Source organism: Sus scrofa, chromosome 12 (genome assembly GCF_054392235.1).
Source record: "Sus scrofa isolate SSC_HxYL_T2T_F1_AM1 chromosome 12, Sscrofa_HxYL_maternal_Yorkshire_Landrace_v2.0, whole genome shotgun sequence".
Classification (NCBI taxonomy): domain Eukaryota; kingdom Metazoa; phylum Chordata; class Mammalia; order Artiodactyla; family Suidae; genus Sus; species Sus scrofa.
In genome coordinates, this window is record NC_139394.1 from 15,866,734 (window position 1) to 15,883,988 (window position 17,255).

The 17,255-nt window shown below is 41.1% G+C and overlaps 1 protein-coding gene and 1 long non-coding RNA gene across 15 annotated transcripts in view; one reads left to right on the plus strand and one right to left on the minus strand.

Annotated features, from left to right (window-relative positions):
* Positions 1–8,200, minus strand: part of TANC2 (tetratricopeptide repeat, ankyrin repeat and coiled-coil containing 2) — a 365,101-nt gene extending 356,901 nt beyond the window's left edge. For 13 of the 14 annotated variants that reach the window (XM_021068131.2, XM_084984071.1, XM_021068130.2 and 10 more), the window contains exon 1: positions 7,976–8,200. The gene's annotated coding sequence lies outside the window, so the exon portion shown is untranslated. The remainder of the gene's footprint in view (positions 1–7,975) is intronic. The other variant, XM_021068129.2, reaches the window with a different exon arrangement.
* Positions 1–17,255, plus strand: part of LOC146398066 (uncharacterized) — a 1,038,644-nt gene that overhangs the window by 235,803 nt on the left and 785,586 nt on the right. The window lies entirely within an intron of this gene.

Below are 17,255 nucleotides of genomic sequence, written 5' to 3' on the forward strand. Positions count from 1 at the left end.
AATACTTAGAGGGGCACTTTTTCTAGTATATTATTTTACACTGTAAATAGGCAAGTACTTTTTATTAAGCAGATCACAAAAGAAAACCAACCACCCTGACTATCACATACAAATTTTTTTAAAAGACAATTTAAAAAGCAAACAATACGGCACATAGTGGCGGGGAGGGGGGGCACAGATAAAGTTATCACATAAAGTTTGAGTTATTTACAAAAATATGAAATGCTTGTAAAAGTAGAAAATATTTATATGATCAAATTGAAAAAACTGTCAAAGGGCTCAAGGTCTCAACAAGTGCTGTGGTTTTCCATCTTAGGGAAGAGATTAAAATTAATTTTTCACCAGTTTGTGGTGCAAAGGCAACTAGTACAAAAAGAAATGCATACTAGGAGTCTGCCCAAGAGCATCCTGCTTCTAAGAGTTTTTATTTTTAAGTTTACAGTTATTCAAGAACTTTCAGCTCTCTTCATATCCTCCATAAAAGAAATTATCAAGACACAAATAAAACTAATGAGTAGCCAAATTAACACGGATTTTTCAAAAAACCTTGCTAGGTTGACAAAGAGAGCAAGAGGGGTTCCAACTGTGGCACAACAGGATCAGCAGCATTTCTGGAGCGCTGGGACATAGATTTGATCCCCAGCCCAGCACAAGTGGGTTAAGGATCCAGGCGAAGGTTGACACTGTGGCTCAATCTGATCCCTGGGTCAGGTAACTGCATATGCCTCAGGGCAGCCAAAAAAAGATGAAGACAAAATAACAAGAAAAAGCTGGACTGATAATGCTAGTAAAATATTGTGGAAAGGATCACATCAAAAAACAGGTCACTTCCCAAAACCTAATAAAAATTATCATTTATTAAGTACCAGACATCGTCCTAAGGATTTTTCACTGAAATTATTTCATCATCATCAAAACCCTGCAAGAGAGTTTTTAGCACGTTATACAATAGCTACCGAGTGATAATTTGACCTTGTTTTCATGATTCAAAAACTCACAAATTCAATGAAAAAACAAAACTCACAAACTCATGTTCTCCTATACAGTCTCATGACTCTAAAATTTCAAAAGCTTCTTACAACAAAGCAACAGTGTTGTCATCCTACAATACAGCAATGTCTGAATAACAACTTCCAAAGGAAGTTGCTCTTCCTCTTTAAATCCCTAAAAAAGGAAGAGCTAAGATTCTGTGAGGCTGAAGCAAAATTTGAGTATGTAGTAACTCTTCATTCCACATGTGTACTAAAGCTAATTACCTTCATTCACCCTAACACAATCCTCAGGAGCTCTACAGGATTCCATGGAATTTGAACAGAAACAGAATTCTAGAGTACCCATACCCATCAAGCGACTTAGCTTTGCCTTATCAAATTTCAGCAGTCAGAGCTAGAAATTGTGGGACCCCTTAACACAAAATTAGGAACAAAGGGCTAAGAAGAAACTTCCTTCACTTAAGCAGAGGGAATTTACTGAGATCTGAGGCAGTGTCTCCTGCCTAAATGATTAAATCACAGTTTATACATACCCACTCCCATTTCCAAATTTATTAGCTAATCTACTTACAGATGTCCCCACAGGTGGGGCAAGGGAGTTTCCCTGCCAAGAAAAAACTGGTGCCTATTTCTTTGTTGTCAATCTCTAATCAGATATGTCATCTGACATAACTATGTATGATAATGGTATTACAGACAAGGAAATAAGCATGGCTACCTGGACCAAAGATAAGTGTTTGGAATCACAAAAGTTTTCCATTGCTTATATACTTTCTTTGTGAATTTTAGGTCTGCAGTACTTGCTGACATTTATAAAAAGACATCTACAAGTCACTGTTTTCACGATACTCTTACCATTTAAAGAGTAAAATTTATCAACAATGGTCAGTGAAACTTTAGGAAAGTAATAAACTTTAAAACATTTTTTTCAACTATATTTTTCCCAAAGGTAGAATGAATATCTACAACACAAAACTGTTTGGGTTTTGTTTTGGTTTTTTTGTCTTGAACTGCCCCTGCGGCATACAGAAGTTCCTGGGCCAGGGATCAAACCTGCATCACAGAAGCAACCCAAGCCGCTGCAGTGACGCCACCAGATCCTCAGTCTGCTGTGCCACAAGGAACTCCCAAGACACAGAATTCTGAATTACAAATTTAGCTTTTATTTAAGGAAGAAGATGAAATGCCTATCCTCACCTGAAAGACTGGAGGAGTAAAGGTGGCATTATCAGGAAGTCAATAAACATATAATACATTGTAGGTAGTCAATAAATATTTAAGGGAATGATTTAATGTATTAATATACTGCATAGAAATCCCCCAACTTTCCCAACATAACAAATCTAACTCATATACCTTGAACATGATGTGTCTATATAATAAACTAATACACAAAAATCAAGGGTTTTTTCATATAACAATGACTCCTTTTAATACAAAATACATATATGAGAGACTCAGACCAGAGCAAATAAAGAAAAATGTTCTCTTACATGCTCTGCTCCAAACCTCTCCACTTGGGATACCTCTGCTGAGAAAAAAAATAGTAGAATCGAATAATACATTTTGTCAGAAACTTCTTCAGAGTTAGACATAACATGGGTGTCAGAAGGCAGCACAAGATGAGCCTGTCAGATAAATTACTAAGGCAATGAAAATTTTAAAAAACATACCAAAAAAATTATTCACTATCATGCAACTACTCAGTTTAAATGACTGACATCAGTATCTCTCAAGTTCTGATCAAAAGAAAGGCATTTGAGAGGTGGGAGTATGTCATGCATTGAGTAAAGGCAGCAAGTGATATTGTGGGAAAGGAAAGGGTAAAGAAAGGGCGTGATGACAACTAAAACCAACCTAATTCTTTTGCCTCTTAACCTTAATCATATTTATCCTTAACTATTCAAAAAGAAACAGAAGCTGAACATAGTAAGATACTGCTATAATGTGTGGCCCATATAAAAGCAACTTACCTTGCAACATCCACAAAAACAGCTTCCATATGATTTATAAAGATTTTGTAAATAAAATAAATTGACCTAATAAAAGAAATTTGTTTCTAGAAAAAAGTCATGGTATTGCAATTATTTACTCAGCGTTTGCTACAACAAGAAAGATCCCTTCCAGAAAGTTTTTCACTGATTGCACCCTCACCTTGCTTTAGCCTTCTAAAACTAGGCCCAAATTTCTCGTTTTCCATCTAATACTACCTCGAATCTTAAATATTCAAGGTAAAAATATCCTCTAAAAGAAAGAAAATGGACCAGAGTGGGGAAACACAGCTGTAAGTCTTTAAGCCCTTCCTGTAACCTATTTATCTCCATGGATTTTTTTGTTTGTTTTTGCTTTTTAGGGCCACACCTGTGGCATATGAAGGTTACCAGGCTAGGGGTCTAATCGAACCTACAGCTGCTGGCCTATACTGCAGCCACAGCAACGCCAAACCCAAGCCACCTCTGTGACCTGCACCACAGCTCACGGCAATGCTGGATCCTTAACCCACTGAGCAAGGCCAGGGATCAAACCCTCAACCTCATGGTTCCTAGTCAGATTTGTTTCTGCTACGCCACAACAGGAACTCCTCCATGGATTTTTAGAGACTTTTGAGGACATGATACAGTCTTAATCACTATTCATACACCTCCTTGACTCGCTTTCTAAAAATCATATACAATTATCATCTAATTCAAGCTACGACAAAAAAATGCCATTCAAATAAACCAAGTGGTAGTTTTCATGGTATTATAACAAAGACCAAACTATATATACAGTGCCTTCTCTCCAAATGATAAGAGTATTTGATGACTACAGGCACTCAGGAGATATGACAATGCTCAGGGAAAAAAAAAAGTCCAAATAATTAAACTAGCTTCCAAACTATTTTATAATATTTGTTACCTTGATCAGACTAGTACTAGACAAGTCAACAACCATCAGCAACAGCTTGTTTTAGCTCCATGAAATAAAATCTGGGTATCATCACTAAAAATATTATAGCTAATGCTGGTGATCCTGTGTAAGTACAATCCAACATAATTCAACTAGTGTGCCCAAGCAATGTATCTCAGAAATTCAATTTTAATTCTGTTGTAACAGGAAGAAATGACAAGGAGAGAAATTTGATGCATTCCTTTAATCACACTTGTTCTTCTTTGTATCTAATCACTATCAACTACCTTAAAATTCCCCTTTTGAGACTACCAGTTTAGTACACTCTTTCCTAGGCCTACTTCCTTCTCCCTTCAAAATAATGTACACAGAGCCATTACGAAAGTACCAAAAGAACAAAGGCCTTTACGAGAAAGATGGGGGGAGCAAAAGAGCTAGCATGAGACAGGCAAGAATCAATGATGAAAGAGAAGAATAATAATGTTTAACCATGTTGGTAAAACTTTATGATAAAGATGCAAACACCAAATTAGGTTTTATAAGTATGCTAAAATGAACCATAAACCAATATAAATACAGAGCATGATGTGAGTGAAAGACAATTTATTAAATATACTAAAGTACATAAACATACATGAATACACCTTAGCCATAACCAGATTATACTGAATTTCCTTATCAACCAAAATATATAAAAATGAAGGAAGTGTTTGATTACATGACATATGTGATTCACAAAATAGAAGAAAGGTTGACTAAGAGAAGAAAGTAATTGTTACTAGTGTAGGTGATATTACGTCTTAAACTCTGTGAAAGGTATATAAGTGTTGGTTGCATGCATTGTTATTCTTTTATACTTTACATATTTTTATAAATATTATTTCATACGTGGTCAATATTTATAAAACAATGTTTTACTGCAAGAAAAATCTGAGCAAATAACCGTTGAAGGAAGAGGTTAAAGGTACATACGCATCCACTGTTTTTTGATGTTGTTGTTGTTGTTTTTATGGCTGCACCTGCAGCATATGAAAGTTCGCAGGCTAGGGGATGAATCAGAGCTGCAGCTGCTGGCCTACGCCACAGTCACATCTGATCCCAACCACATCTATGACCCACGTCTAAGCTTGCAACACTAGATCTTTAACCCACTGAGCAAGGCCAGGGATCAAACCTGCATCCTCACAAACACAATGCTGGGTCCCTAGCCTGCTGAGCCACAACAGGCACTCCCCCAATCCATTTTTGTTAATTGTTTTTTAAAATAAATAAAATTGAAATGTAAAAATTTAAGCAGGCAGGAAAAATAGTTTTTCTACAGAAACTTATTCCTATAGCTCTACAGAGATTGATTTCCTTAAAAGTACCAGTAAACCTTTACTGCACCCTATGTACGCAAATACACACACCACACCACTTAAAACTTTCTACCTCTAAAGCTCCCCCCAAACCAACCTCCATCACAAATATTTCCTTAACCACGTAAATCCTGGTCCTCTACTCATAATCCCAGAAATAAATTACAAAAAATAAATTCCTAAAGAGAAATGTCCATACAAATACAGTAAGTGTATTTTTGGTGTATTTGTAGGCTTAATATTTATGTGTCTTACTATTTACTTAGGCTTATCCATATCTACAGTATTTGCTTTCTTCTGAAGGGCACCTGCATTTTAACGATGTGTGTCAATACTAATTTGACTGAGAGGGCAATATAGTGTACTGATGAAGAGCACACAGTATGGAGCCAGAGTTCCTGAAATGAAACTCAGCTCTTCCACTTGCTAGCTAAATAATCTCGGGCAAGTTACGTTAACATCTCAGTGTTTTAGTTTCTCCTTTGTAAAATGGAGATAACAGTACATAGCTCATAGGGTGTTGGAATTGATTAAAAAACCAAACAAACAAAAACCGTGTATAACAGGACTGACACAAAGTAGGTGTTTAAGTAAAGGTGAGCCATTATACTAGTACTACTCCTAGTACCATCAAGTAGTACTATTTTGCCAAACATTGAAAATACTCTTAGCATTCTGAATTACTGACTAAAATTAGATACTATTAAAAAACAGATGTTAAAGCTGAAGCTAGACTGACAGCAAATTTAAAGCGCTGCAACTCTGCCTAAGTGATTATAAATCTACATAACAAATCTATCAAGAACAATCTGAGGAGAGCAGTTTCCCAAAGTGCAACTAACAATTTCTTCCCTTACACAAGGGGGCAGTGATAACAAGAAAAGAATGGGGCTCTGTAACACCTCTTCCTACAGACAGTAGGGGGTGGCAGTACATATGGCTTACAGTCAGAACAAAACAGGAAGACCCAACAGAATTGCTCTTTATTCTTCTCTGGCCCTCTCCCCTGTGCTTGAGCCTCAACATAGCCTCAAGGTGAGGGACATAGCAACAGAAAAGACTAAAACCCAAAATTAATCACCAAGGAAAATCCAATTTTGTCTTTGAAGCAAATGATCCCGTCAATGGCTGAATCTGAATCCAGGAGGAAACCAATCAGTATACATTTTCAGATTATCTGGCAAATTACTGTTCTTATAGGAACAACATTCTGGCAAGTAATTCAGTTTCTCAGCAAGAATTGTAACATAAGACACTAAAATCTCATCAATAATTAACTATATCCTAATGATCACATGCAGATATTTGTGCTTGTTTCATAGCATACACTCACCGAATGTATGTATATAAGTTGTATTGAATAGCTCATGGAGCTGTCTTTTGTTACTTCTGAAATTCCAGCTATGTTCTAACAATCTTCTCAAAACACAGATATTCTTCTTAAATGGAAGTCACAATGTTTTGCAGCATGTGAGTAATTATATATATATACACACATATGAGAGAGAATAAGAATATTTAATATTTTATTTCTATGCTTACATTCCTAAGATGATCTACCTGGGAAATGCTGCAAGAAGCGCTCCACTGACAGTATCCATGTTGTTGCTTTTCATGCCACATTTATTGTATTCAATTTCCTTTTCCCATTTTCCCACCCCAACATCAAGAATATTTCACTACTGTCATTCACTGTAATTAACCACTGCAATAGCTTTTGGCTCCAACCACTCAAAATGCCTGAAAATTTATCCCTTTTGTTCACCATATTGTTTTGTTTTCCTCATTCCAGAAATTTTCACCTGTGTAAAAATGAAGAAAGGGGTACCTACAAAAAAATGTCCCTTTGCCTAATGAGCATGAACTCAGAATTATGGTCAAGATGAGGGGTGTTTTGTTGTGTTGGTTTTGTTATCTTTTTTTTCCCCCCTGGAGAAGAATAGACAAGACAGTGAAAGACACTCAAAACACCACATCTTCTTCCTAATGTTAATTATCATTCTTTATGATGGGTGAAAACCATTTCAAACATTCCACACCTGGAATAGAACACAGGCAACGATTGTATCAGGGCTCTACTCGCTGACGGCAACCCCTGGAATTATTTTAGCCCTATTTTTCCTTCCCCATCTCACAACCAGACACAATTTGCTTGTTTCTTTCACGTGAACACTATCTCAAAAAATAGCATATCATAGCTCCTCTCTATTTCCTGTGATAAAATATCTAGCAATGAGCCTTATTAATCTCTGCTGAGACTGACTACGCCTCCTTTCCCAGAGGAATTAGCAATATCACTAACAACACTTCTACCGTGAATTTCAACGCCACACAGGCCAACCCACCCTGTGCCTTACCTGGCACATTTCACAACTACTTTTATGCTGCATTCTGGGGGCACATTTTGCAACTCGTTCTGCACCACATTCACTGCCACGTTTAGCAATCTGCCTCGCATATCCTCCTGGGTCCCTGCCATCCGGAGCCTCTCTCGGTACCAAATTCCACGACACCTTCGGTGACACCGAAGTGACCGACCCTGGACTCTTCTGAAGACATCCGAATGCCACATTTGGAGCCAACCTTCCACTATGCCCTGGACACCGGAGTCACTTCACTGCCCATCTCGCTGTCTCCCCGCTCGCCCCCGCCCCTCTCCCCGGAGCCCAGGCGTCGGAGGCAAACGCCCCTGTCACTGAGGCGACCCTCCCTTCCCAGGTTCCCGGGGTTTCTCACCTGATGCTCTGAGGGGGGCTCGCTGCACCTCGGGGTCAAGCCCCAGTCCCCGGAGTCTCCTGTGAGGACCGCGCCGCCCGCCGGCGCCGCCCGCGATCCCAGAGCACCTCTCTGTGCTCCGACGCCTGCGGAAGGTCTGCGTCCGGGAAAGGCGCGGCGGGGCCTCCCCGCAGCGAGCGCAGCCCGCGGCGGTCCTCCTGTCAGCGGCGGCTCCGGTGAAAGCTCTCGCCCCTCAGTTCCGTGGCGGCGGCGGCGGCGGCGGCGACCGCGGGCGCCTGGCTCCGCCTCGCGCGCTGCACAGCCGGGAGGTGAGCGCGAGGGGGATGGGAACGGGGGCGGGGCCGCCCGGAGGAGGGCGCGGAGGGCGGCGGCGGCGGCGAGGGGGCAGCGCCAGCGGCCCCGGGCCGGGCGCTCGAAGCACTCGCAGCTTCCCTGGCCGGACGGGCGGCTCGCACGAGGCGGCTGTGCAAGCGGGCCCTGCGAGAGCGACGCGCCCAGCAACCCGCGCCCGGCCGGCCGCTCGCTAGCGCCGCCGCCGCGCCGGGGGCGTCGCACCCTCCGAGGCCGCCCGCAGCCCCGCCCCCTCCGGGCCGAGGTGGGGAGGAGCGCGAGCGCGGAGGGAGAGCGCGTGCGTGGGGGCGCGTGCGTGGTGGAGCGCGCGCGCCCCCGCCCCCTCTACAGTTTGGGGGTGGGGAGTTGCTAGGAGAGAGAGCAAAGACGGAACCCTTTTCTGCACCGAGAGGTGGGGCCTTGGCTCCGCCGCTCTGGGAGGTCTGGGCATTTCTGTTTCCTCAGGGGGCTTGACTGAGTGGTGGGCATTCGTTGGGGAAGAGGAGAGGGGCGCTCAATAGCAGACAAGGCCCTAGATGATTGGGCTCCGCCCCCAGGGGTGATGTCACTTTCGAGGTGCTGCTGTTGTCACGTGCGCCCACTTCGGGGGCCTGTCTTGCTGCCTTTGATGGCCAGAACATTCCTCTAAATTTCCACCACTTAAGTCACCCCTTACATTTATTACTCCTAGAGTCGTCGAACCCTGAAGATGTCAGTAATTCTTTCTCTGCTGCTCCCTTGTAATCTGTAGACTGCTTCAAAATGCCATAGGTGGCTGGTGTAGGAAACAGAATTAAGTGCAAACCCAGGAATTGGGGAAGAGAAAAGTGTGGGGAGGGGGTAGACAGAAAGGAGAACTTTTCTTTAGAATCATTGCTGAAATTCACCAATCACAACTTGAGAACCTCTGATGAAGTTGTGACGCTCCTTCTGTCGATGCCAGGTTGGACCAGAAGTAATGTGGTTTTAAGAGCTAGTCGGCAAGGCACGGAAAGCCACCGCAGTAAAGCCTTCTTGAAAGTCAAATTTCCCCCCACGTCCCTCCACCTGGATCTTCTTCCGCTTTATCTTCCTTTCCCTTGCAACATAGCAAGTCTACTGTGGAAGCTATCTGGACATAAATTTTTTTCGTGTGCTGTAAGATGATGCAAAGCAATCACTATTACCTCCTCTGCCTGGCTAGTCTTCCCTTCCGCAAACTGAAATGACCTTTCAGTGGTCATCCCTTCGCTAATGAGACACCATGATTGGAAATAGATGCACCAAATTACTTCAGTCAAGCAAGCTGTGTCGGCGGTGTTTCTAAGAGAGGTTTATTTGATAACAGTCCTTTAATCTATTTCATCCGGAATTTTCTTTGTGGTTTTTTTCTTTTCAAAATTCGTATTAATTTCAGACAAAGCAAGAAATTGACTATGAAGCCATTTCCAACAAGTGTCTATAGCGAGTACTTGAGAAGTTAAAGCTAGAGCGGCTTTGAATACTATAGCTAAAACGGCAAGGTGAAGGATTGGTTTATGGAATCTTTTGTGAAAACTCTGCAAAGTTAGATTACTGTAACTAAAACCTATTGATTTATGGTGATAGAGGCAGAGTAGTGATTTCTTGAGAGGAATTGACTGAGGGGGTCAGGAGGAGCTTTCTGAGTTGCTGGAAATGTTCAATACCTTGATTTAGCTAATGATTACAAGGGTTAATATATGTGCAGAAAGATTGGTGAGCTTTCTGTATCGGTTTTTATACAGTTTAAAAAATTGTATATATACACAAAGAGGCATCACAACATTATCATGATTGGAATCTGGAAACCTGGAATTAAGTCTCAGTGTCACCCACTCCTTACCAGCTATGTGCCCTTGAGCAAGTCTGAGCCGCCTTTTTCTTCATCTGTCTAACATGGGTGATGTCACTTCACAGGATGGTTGTGAAGATTGAAATGAAATTATGTTTGCAAAGTACTTATCACAGACCCTGGTACCTAATAGGTGTTCAGGAAACAGCTATTGTTATGTTATTCTTCTTGCACTCAAATGTACCCTATTTAATTCTCTTTTGGTCTTTTTTTATTTATTTTAAAGATTACTTTGCATCTAAGCCTTTGTCTGTGAGTTTCACTGAGCTAATAACATTCCTTTCCCTAAGAAATAACAAAAGGCAGTCAGGGGTGTAATGTGTTGGTTTTCAAACTATTTCAGGTGGCGGTACTTAGAAATTACTGTGCTCATTGTGGAACACCATGAAATATTGTAGATTGAATCCTGCCATGGGGACTTGACACAATTTTACTACCACTAAATCTGGCTATATTACATTTATGCAGATCCCCTACATATTTAAAAAAATAATGTCTTCTTAAGAAACAATATGTCTGTGTTTTTCCTTTAAAATTTGTTTGCAACTTTTCCCACAGTAGAAAGTACCAAAAGTTTAATAACAATTCTCAAAATGAAAAACCTTTAAATCCATTCTTCCTAGAAATTAGAAAAACACAGTAATTGTTCAATTTTAGCAGCAGAGCTCTTTATTGGATTTTCCCACAGTAAGCTGTAATAGCTGTGACCCACAGGGTCTCTTGCTTTGATGAAGTGAGTAACTCTGACTCACTATCCCGATCGTACTTTCAAAGATCAGGCTCCATTTCTTTTGGCCGACCTTTCCAAGGTCCATGTTCACACTGAGCAGTGCCAGTGCCAAAGGAATGACCTTTTTTTTTTTTTTTTTTAAATCTTTTTGTCTTTTCTACGGCTGCACCCGCGGCATATGGAGGTTCCCATGCTAGGGGTCCAACTGGAGCTGCAGCAGCCAGCCTGTGCCACAGCCACAGCAACATGGGATCCGAGCCGCATCTGCGACCTACACCACAGCTCACAGCAATGCCGGATTCCCCAGCCCACTGAGCGAGGCCAGGGATTGAACCGACAACCTCATGGCTCCTAGTCAGATTTGTTAACCACTGAGCCACGTCGGGAACACCTGGAATGACCTTTTTGCTTTGTGTTTTGATCACATAACATGAGTCTACTCAGCCAATCCTATTCCACATAGTTCTGCTGTTAAGTCTTGCAATTTGCTGCCATAGTCTTAACTTTGAGGAGGAAAGAATCTGTCCCTGACAGAGGCAGGTCTGTATGGAAGGGATGGAGAGCAACATTGTAGAAAGAATCCCCTCTGTTCTCAACTTCTCACCCTAATTTCCTTTTCTGTCACTAAAACTGAAATCCTGAGAATGCTCATTTTTTTTTACCTACTAAAAACCTATTCTAGTCAAGATGCTAATTTAGTGTATAAGTTAAACTTGGAAACATAGGAGTTCCCGTCATGGCTGAGTGGTTAACTACTGACTAGGACCCATGAGGTTGTAGGTTCAATCCCTGGCCTCACTCAGTGGGTTGGGGATCCAGCGTTGCTGGGAGCTGTGGTGTAGGTCGAAGATGCGGCTCAGATCCCTCGTTGCTGTGGCTCTGGCATAGGCGGGTGGCTACAGCTCCGATTAGACCCCTAGCCTAGGAACCTCCATATGCCCCTGGTGTGGGCTTAGAAAAGACAAAAAACCAAAAAACAGAAAAACTTGAAAACATAATGTATGCCATGGAAGAGCAACCTCTAAATAATTGTGCATAAAGTAGCCCAACCATACTCTTCACCTCCCAGCCTTTCAGTGCCGTCTACACCATTCCAAATGACCTTCCTTGCTGTATCAGCTCTGCACAATCACTCATCCCTACTTATGGCATATGTCTTCCCTGGCACCTCCAAGTCTCTTAAGTGAACCGTCAGACCCACCTATTCCTCCAACTCTCTCCACATTGAATAAAGAGTAATATTAGCCACCATTGATTGATTGCCTACTGGCTGCAAACACTTTACTAAAGCCCTTGTATATACGACCTCATTTTATTCTCACAACGTCCTATCAGGTAAGTATTATTATCTCAGTGTTCTAGATGGGGGGAGAGGCTCTGAGAAGTTAAATGACCAGAGCCTCAAGCCTTCTCAAGGCTCCGAGAAGTTCAATGACCAGGTCGATATCACACTGAATAACCAGCAGAGCCACAATCTGAACCCAAACATAAATTTTGTCCTCTCTCAGTTTACCTCAGGATAATGCTATATATGATGTAAACGAGGATACTGAATACCTCTTTTTTTTTTTGAAATGTGAACCGTGTTACATGATGAACGAATTTCGGAAAAGTTGATGTAAAAGAGACTTTTGTCATTGACTGTTTTTCATAGTTTCATTTCTTTTTATCTCCAGCTGATGACTTCTAACCCAACAGCTTCTACATTTCCCCCAACCAAATCCCACCTCAGCCTGTTGTGTAATACTTTGTTTTTAGACTAACACTTAAAAGTACTTCCACATACAGGAACGACCACTTGAGTTTTTAGTACAGCTCTTTTTTGGAATGTGAAAAGGTCATGTATAATATGAATAAGCAAAACTCCATATATTTTTACACTGACATTTATAAATGCTTGACAAGTATTTGTGCCTAGTGGATGTATATAAGTGTGGTAAGAGCTACAGGGCATATTTAATTTGGGAGAAGTCTTGCCTCCTAGAGCCTCATAATCTATTTGGGAAAGGAATGCTTAAAATGTTTAAATATCAATACAGCATATTATAGAAGTAAGTGTCAACATGAGTAAAACAGTAAGTCCTGTAATAATTCATAACTGGGAGAGAGAGAAGTTTCAGATGGTATGAGATTGCTTGTTGTGGAAAGTAGAATAAGAAAAATGTGAGCAGAATTCTCGTTGTAGCTCAGTGGTAACAAACCCGACTGATATCCATGAGGATGTGGGTTCAATCCCTGGCCTCGCTCAGTAGGTTAGGATCTGGTGTTTCAGTGAGCTGTGGTGTAGGTTGCAGATGTGGCTCAGTTCCCACATTGCTGTGGCTGTGGCGTAGGCTGGCAGCTGCAGGTCCAATTGGACCTCTAGCCTGGGAACTTCCATATGCCTCAGGTGCAGCCTTAAAAACAACAACAACAACAACAACAACAATATATGTAGATGGATAGAAGGAAGGACTACTCCAGGAAGGGCCCTGGAGAATCAACAAAAATTCAGAACAGGAAATGAGCATAACATCTCAGGTCCAAGAATTAACCCCTTTTGGAGATAAGTTGCATTTTTATTTCTTAAGAAAGACAAGCAGTGGTGTGAACTACAAATAGACATATCGCAAGTCTGAAAAACAGACCAACAAGCAACAAACATGAATGAATAGAAGAGTGTTTACTAACCAGGAGATAAAACATCAGTTGGTAAGAGGCTGGAAAGATGGGCCAAGACTGAACTGTACAAGGTTCTGCCCAGGAAAGGAAACACCACGGAATCTTTGAACAAGTGGCCAACAAGAACACAGTGTTTTAAACATTCATCTAGTAAGATAGATCTGAGCAAGTAGGGACAAGTGATAATGATTCGGTTAAGATGTTACTATTTAAGGATCTAAAAAAGAGGACAGCTGATAGTCAAGAATTGTGACAATGGAGATAGAATAGTTCCAACAGCCATTGAATGGGAAGAATTAACAGAACTTACTGAATACCTGAGTGCAGAGGGTAAAGACAGTGAGAAGTCAAAATACAACAAGGTGACAAGGCTAACTTGCCTAGGAGACTCTGGTACCTGTGGCAGAAGCGGGAGAGTCAGAAGGATTGGTGTTAAAGAGATGGTTTGGGCATATTTTGTGTTTGTAGGAGTCCTTTACTGCTTTGGGGCAACAATTTTCTTTTGAGAATCTGACGGAATCAGAAAAAAAAAATGTATTCGTACTTATACACATCACACAGTTTTTAATGGCACCCATGGAATTGAGTGCCCAAGAGCTCTTGACCCAAGCTGGGCACATTGGAGCCCCTTCTGGAATTTTTGTATTTACATCCAAAGGATGAAGTCCAGTTCCCCTAGTAACTAAAGCTATGGATGCTGTTAGCAGATGTATTCCCTAACACATGAGCATGAGAAACAGAGAATGCTCAAATGCATTTGAGTCCATGGACCCATCACATTCCTATCCTTGGATTCCAGGACATACCCTCGTCCTTTAGTGAAATTCCCCCATCGTTAAGCTTGTTAGAGCCACATTTCCACCTTTTATATATGGAGGTCTGATTAATTCACAGATTAAAGATATCAGTTGAAACCTACCCATGGGCTCCAGGTAAGAACTACTGATTAAGATAATGAAAGTCATCCAAGTGGAAATAGCCTATAGAAAGATGGAATTTAGGTGAGAAAGGGAAGACAGTGAATACTCAAGGAGAGGTGTTTAAGAGCAAGGACCTGGACCCAAACTGACTGCACTCAAATCCTGATTCAACTATTTACTAAATGGGTGACCACAGCAAGGTATTTTACATTTCTAGATCTCAAAATACTCCTCTGTGAATTGGGGATTAAAAACTGTATCTACTTTATTGGGTTAATATGAGGTTTAAGTTGGAACATGTGGGAATACCTGATCCATGGCAAGTCTCTATGGACTATAATCATTCATTGTAAGAGATCCATGCCTAGGTTTTTCACATGTTATAGTATTTAATCTAATCCCCATAAAAACTTTAGAAGATTGGAATTATGCCTATTTTACTAAATGAAAATGTTTCGACTCAAAAATCACTTGCCCCAGGTCCCACAGAAAGAAAGAGACAAAATCCAAATTGAAATACAAACCTAGAATATTTGAATAGAAAAATGAAAAGGAATATTACAATTAACAGAGCATACTACCTATCCTAAGAATTAGTGTGTGTGAATATGCATAAATATATATACTAATTTTGTATATATATTCAGCATCTAATAGATCTTATAGATTCTGAATATGTATTTGTGAATTAAATTTATTAAATAAGAACTGTAAAAAAGAGGGGGTGGAAAGAATGTTCATACCAACATAAGCATTCTAATCCCTGTATAATTTTGCATTTTAAAATTAAGAATTGGCCTTCTGAAAAATACATAGTTGCTCATGATTTTAGTTAGCCTGAACCAACCAACTCTAAAAAGAGTCCAGTTAACTCTGTATTATAGGCAGGTTAGAATTTGTGGACCAAGGACAAGGCTCTGAACCAAGTTGACCTTTCCACCAGTTCCTTTCTTGCTCTCTTTCTTTCTTTCTTATTTGCTAGTTAGGGCTGCACCCACGGCATATGGAGTTTCCCAAGCTAAGGGTCCAATCAGAGCTGTAGCTACCAGCCTACACCACAGCCACAGCAATGTGGGATCCAAGCTGTGTCTGCGACCTACACCACAGCTCACGGCAACGCCAGATCCTTCACCCACTGAGCGAGGCCAGGGATCAAACCCTCAACCTCATGGATACTAGTCAGATTCGTTTCTGCTGAGCCACAACAGGAACTCTTCAACCAAAGTTTCTTAAGAGTCTTTACCTTATCGTCACACCCTCTCAGATCAGAATAACTTGAAACTGTGAAAATACATTTACCATTTAAAAAATCCGACACCCTAGTTAATGGCTGAACCTTGAAAAACATCTTTATTTGGGGCAAGGAACGTCATCAAAGGAGACAGGAAAGCAACAAACAAAGTGCATCTGCAAGTCTGGTATAGATGGTACAGGCCTCCTCCTCACTGCTCTACAGAGTTGGAAGGTACTTAGTATTGATGATGGAAATCCCATAAAAGACACTTGGACTGGAAAAGGAGAGTAAAGTTCCATTTGGAACTCCTTGTAAGTGGACCCCTAATTTATTTCCAACCCGTTCCTACCCAGTTTTTTTCTTTCTTTTTTTTTTTTTTTTTTTTGTTTGTTTTTTTAGGGCTGCACCCTCAGCATATGGAGGTTCCCAGGCTAGGGGTCTATTCAGAGCTGTAGCCTCCGGCCTACGCCAAAGCCCAGCAACGCCAGATCCGAGCAGCGTCTGCGACCTACACCACAGCTCATGGCAATGCTGGATCCTTAACCCATCAAGTGAGACCAGGGATTGAACCCGCAACCTCTTGGTTCCTAGTCAGATTCGTTTCTGCTGTGCCACGACGGGAACTCCCCACCCAGTTTCTTAATACATTCCTAGTAACATATACAACAGTTGCTTATGAAAAAATTAAATACACTGTCTATTACAAAGGCATTTTCCCCCAGAGAGCTGAAAATAGTATTCAATTTCTGTTTGCAACTCATGTTTAAGATATCATCTTTGATACAGTACTTCCAGTGTGTATTATATTTTCTAATTTTGTCCTCATTTAACATCTGCCTGACCAAGAATAGAGTCCCTGCTTTGAAAAAGCTAATGATTCCACCTTTACTCAGCTGTGTTATGTTTAGGAACCCTATGCTTCTTATAACTAGTATCAGCATTTCCATTTTCCACTCATTTATAAATATGGGTAAAATGTAATAAAATATTCAAATAATTGCATAAACAAATAATGAAAATGATAATGCTTCTGAAAATAAACCCTTGCTTGGTAGACTATGGCTATACCACTGTATAAGAGTTTTTTAAATATTCATTCATCAGCAAAGGCAGGAATGTCACAATTCAATGTATTAAAAAATGGCTGAGAAATGGCATTAGATAAGAAGGTTTGAGTTGATCCAAAGTTGAAACCATGAACGTTGATGACCACCCATTTTGCACATAGTTGACACATTTTTTTTTCAAGGGCAACTTGCTAAAGAAATTACAACACTGGAGTTCCCGTCGTGGCGCAGTGGTTAACGAATCCGACTAGGAACCATGAGGTTGCGGGTTCGGTCCCTGCCCCTGCTCAGTGGGTTAACGATCCGGCGTTGCCGTGAGCTGTGGTGTAGGTTGCAGACGCGGCTCGGATCCCGCGTTGCTGTGGCTCTGGCGTAGGCCGGTGGCTACAGCTCCGATTCAACCCCTAGCCTGGGAACCTCCATATGCCGCGGGAGCGGCCCAAGAAATAGCAACAACAACAACAACAAAAAAGACAAAAGACAAAA